Raw genomic sequence first — 4,917 nt, forward strand, 5'->3', positions numbered from 1 at the left:
ATCGACCTCCAGAAATGTCCAGCAATGCCTGTTCTAGCTACTCTGGTCATCACTTTGAACTCTACTGCTCTGCCCTCAGGTGACCAACCGGCAGACCCACCCTTTAAATTCTCTGGGAATTTTGAAAATCCCCTTCCTGTTTGCTCAGCAAGGCGTGGAGTGCTCTCAGCGCATCTTTCCAGGTGACCACGCCTCCACGCGCCAGGCAATCCCCAGGATGGAGCAATGGCGAGGTGCTGGACCTCATCACTGTTTGGGGGGGGGGAAGCTGTCCAGCCCCAGCTGTGCTCCAGCCATAGGAATTATGATACCTTCGGGCAGATATCAAGGGACATGATGGAAAGGGCCATGACCCCTGGTAGTCTGGGGAGAGGGGTGGGATGGGTCCAGTTTGGGGGAGGGGGCTGCCATTGTCATCTAGGGAGGGGGGCGGGAAGTGTCCATCCTGGGGTACGGGGGTGTCGTCATCATTGTGTAGGGGAGCAGGATGGGTCCAGTTCACGGAAGGAAGTGGGGCCGCCGTCCTCATCTAGGAAGGGGGGCGGGACAGGTCCAGTTTGGAGGAGAGTGTAGGACGCACCGTTGTCTGGGGTGGGCCAAGATGCGTCCAATGTGGGGGAGGGGGCAGGGGGTGCCACAGTCTGGGGAGGGAGGTGGGACAGGTCCAGTTTGGGGGAGGGGGTGCTGTCGACATCTGGGGAGGGGCGCGGGACGGGTTCAGTTTTGGGGAGGCACCGTCGTTGTCTGGGGAGGTGGAGAGAAGTGTCCATATTGGAGCGTCGAGGCACTGTCGTCGTCTGGGGAGGGTGGCGGGACAGGTCCAGTTTGGGGAGGGTGCGGGTGGGCGCCGACATCTGGGGTGGGGGGTGAGAGGGGCGCTGGGGGAGGGGCTTTGGGGGAGGGGCGGGGGGCATTGTAGTCTGGGGAAGTGGGTGGGGCGGGTCCAGTTTGAGCGAGGGGGAGCTGTTGTCTTGGGAAGTGGGTGGGATGGGTCCAGTTTGGGGGAGGGGAGCAGGGGGACATCTGGGGAAATGGGTAGGACGGATCCAGTTGCGAGGACGGGGGGGCTGTCATCTGTGGAGGGGAGCGGGTCAGGTCCAGTTTGGTGGAGGGAGGGGTGGCTCCATCGTCATCTGGGGAGGGGAGTGGTAAGTGTCCACTTCGGGTATGGAGCAGGGGCACCGTTGTCTGGGGAGGGGTTGTGATGGGTCCAGTTGGGGGGAGGGAGTGTGGGCGCTGTCATCGTCTGGGAAGGTGGGTGGTACGGGTCGTTTGGAGGAGGGGGGCGTGGGGCACCATGGTGTCATGGGGGTGGGATGGTTCCAGTTTGGGGGAGGGGGTGTGTTGGGCCATTGTCTGGGGAGGGGGGTGGGAAGTGTCAAGATTGGGGTGAGGGGGGCGCCGTCATCATCTGCGGAGGGGAGCAGGATGGGTCCAGTTTGGGGGAGGGGCAGGGGGCACCGTCATCTGGGGAGGGTGGTGGGATGGGTCCAGGTTGCAGGAGGGCGTGGGAGGATGCTGTCGTCTGGGGAAGGGGGTGAGGGGGCACCATTGTCTGTGGAGGGGGCAGGATGGGTCCAGTTTGGAAGGAGTGGGTTTTGTTGTCTGGGGACAAGGGTGGGACATATCCAGTTTGGGGCAAGGGATTCTGTCATCTGGGGAGAGGGGGCGGGATGTGTCCAGTTTGCGGTGGAGGGGGTGCAGTTGTCTGGGGAGGGGGGTGAGACAGGGCCAGTTTGGGATAGGGGGTAGGGGGGCGCAGTCATCTGGGGTGGGGTGCGGGACAGGACCAGTTTGGTGCGGAGGTGCGCAGTCATCTAAGGGGCGAGGGAGGGACGTGTCCAGTTTGGGGTGGGGGGTGCCATCATTTGGAGGGGGGGGCAGAATGGGACCAGTTTGGTGGAGGGCATGGGGGGGGCGCTGTCATTTTCTGGGGATGGAGGACCATCGTCTGGGGAGGGGGACAGGGTGGGTTCAGTTTGGGGGAGTGCGCGGGGGGGGCACTGTCATTTGGGGAGGGGGCAGGACAGGCACCATAGTCTGGGGAGGGGGGGACAAGGCCAGTTTGGGGGAGGGGCCAGGGGGTGCTGTTGTCCGGGGAGGGGTGGTGGGATGGGTTCAGTTTGGGGGAGTGTGCGGGGGGGGAAGTGTCGTTTGGGGAGGGGGCGGGATGGGCACCATAGTCGGGGGGGGGGACAAGGCCAGTTTCGGGGCGGGGCCAGGGGGTGCTGTTGTCCGGGGAGGGGTGGTGGGATGGGTTCAGTTTGGGGGAGTGTGCGGGGGGGGGGAAGTGTCGTTTGGGGAGGGGGCGGGACGGGCACCATAGTCTGGGGAGGGGCCAGGGGGTGCCGTCATCTGGAGACGGGGGTGGGATGGGTTCAGTTTGGGGGAGGGAGCAGGAAGAGTCCAGATTGGGGCGGGGGGCGCCATTGTTTTCTGAGGAGGAGGGCGGGATGGGTCCAGTTTGGGGGAGGGTGCGGGGGACACAGTCGTCGGGAGGTGGGATGGATCGAGTTTGGGGAGGGGGGGGCACCTTAGACGGAGGAGGGAGCGGAATGTGTCAGGTTTGCAGTGGGGGGGCATTGACATCTGGGGAGGGGGCAGGACGGGTCCAGCTTTAGAGTGGGGGGCGTCATCATCTGGGGATGGGGGCAGGACATGTCCAGTTTTTGGCAGGGGGTACTGTTTTCTGGGGGGGGGTCCAGTTTGGGGCAGAGGGGCGCTGTCATCTGTGGAGGGGGGAGGGAGGCATCCAGTTTGGGAGGTGGGAGGGCGGTGTCATCTGGGGAAGGGGGAGGGATGGGTCCAATTTGGGAGAGGGGCAGGGGGCTGTTGTCTGGGGAGAGGGGTGGGGGGCATTGTCTGGAAAGGGGGCGGGATGGATCCAGCTCGGAGGCTGGCAGGGGGTGCTGTTAGCTGGGAACAGGGGAGGGACAGATCCAGTTTGGGGTAAGGAGGGTCGCCTTTGTCTGGGGACGGGGGCAGGGGAGCACTGTCGTCTGGGGAGCGGGGGTGGGATGTATCCTATTTGGGGCCGGGGGTGCCATCATCTGGGGAGTGGGGCAGAACGTGTCCAATTTAGGGGAGGGGATGGGGGGCGCTGTAGTCTGGGGACAGCAGTGGGACAGGTCCAATTTGGGAGAGGGTGCGGGGGGGGCGTCATAGTCTGGGGAGATGGGCAGGAATTGTCCGGTTTGGGGGAGGGGCAGGGGGGAGGCTCCATAGTCTGAGGAGAAGGGTGGGACAGGTCCAATTTTGTGGGAGGGAGCGGGGGGGGGGCATCGTTGTCTGGGGAGGGGGCATGGGGGCACCATCATCTGGGGAGGGTGGCTTCCCCCCCTCAGAACTCACCCTGGGGGCCAGACACACACAATCTCTCCCCCACAGAGCCCAGCTGTGGGGCCCCGCTACCCCCGCCCCCTACCCCCCCAGAGCCCAGCTGTGGGGGCTCCCTGGCCCAGATACACACCCATACCCCAGAGCCCAGCCACGCTCCCCCTTGCCCAGATACTCACACCCCCTACCCCCCAGAGCCCAGCTTTGGCCCCCCCCAGCCCAGATACCCTCCCCCCTACCCTCAGAGCCCAGGGATCCAGAGGGAGAAACAGCCTGATGCTGGGTCCCAGGCTTGCATGGAGTTTCCTGTGTGCTGTCTCCTTCCCTCAGGGCATGTGGGGAACTGCAGCTGCCAGGAACCCTCTAGCTCCCTCCCCGTCTTCTATCTATTTCTGTGGGGGAAAGAAAATTCTGCACATACAATGTTAATTTCTGCAAAATTCTGCATTGCACAGTGGCACAGAATTCCCCCAGGAGTAGATCTCAGAGGAGGCTGCTAGCCAAGCTGGGAATAGGAGCCAGTGGTCCTGCTTTCCAATCCCTCTAACCACCAGGCTGTGCTGCCACCTTATGGTAACTGTAACACAACTGCTCCCGACTAGAAAAACCTCAGTGAGCTGAGAGCGGCTCCCTTCAGCCTCTCCCAGCCCAAGCTTTCAGGGTGCCAAGCATATGAGCCCTGCCATCCCCCTGAGAAATGCCAGCTGTAAACCCAGGGCCCCGCCAGGCCCCTGTCGCCTGCCAGGGACTGGGACAGTGAAGTATGCGAGCACTAGTGCGGAGCTGCGCACACCCCCTGGGTGCAAGCCCCACCCAGGGCAAACGCCTCCCACCTCCTGCTGAGCCTCCGCTGCAGGGCAAAGCCTGGGCCCAGCTGCCCCCCACTCACCTCCCGCAGGCTGGGCCAGTGCTCAGCGCAGCTCAGCCCCTCAGTCCCACTCTGCTGTGTTAGTCCCACAACCCCGCAAGTGCAGGAGGGCAGGGCTGAGTCAGCCCTAGGAAGGGAGTGTGTGGGGTTGCAATAGGTGACCCCTTATCTCTCTCTCAGTACTGTGCTACCACCCCAGCCTGATGCCAGGGGGCGCTCTGCTGCCTTGTCGATGGGCTGGAGGCGCATGCCTCTGGACACAAGCTCTCAGGACTCTCTGGAGGGCCAGGGACCAGCCAGAGCAAACACATCGGGCTCATTGGCCCCCAGCTGAGTCTGGCACTGCAGCCACCTCTGCTGTTTGTCTGAAAGGGGCCTGTTGCTCTGGGCTCTGTCAGGGGCTGCAATTCCCGGTTCCCTCCAGAGGTGGCTGCATTTCAGGGGCAGGGGAGTGTCAGGTGCACATTGCTTTGGGACCCCTGGGATGGCTGGTTCGTGGAGCAACAGGGAGCTAGTCTGGTAACTGCAGCAAATGCACCCTTGCTGGCTGGCCCTCGGCTGCACGGGGCTTGGGGCAGACCAGCTGCAGATAGGAGTGGAGAGACGGGGGTGGGTCGGAGCTTGGAGCTGCGATTTCCATCCCTCTCACTGGCAGAGGGGCAGGCCCTGGGGGCCCAGTAAGAGCCATGGGGCGGACCTGGTGGGAGCTGTGG

The sequence above is a fragment of the Chelonia mydas genome, chromosome 9 (genome assembly GCF_015237465.2).
Source record: "Chelonia mydas isolate rCheMyd1 chromosome 9, rCheMyd1.pri.v2, whole genome shotgun sequence".
NCBI classification, from domain to species: domain Eukaryota; kingdom Metazoa; phylum Chordata; order Testudines; family Cheloniidae; genus Chelonia; species Chelonia mydas.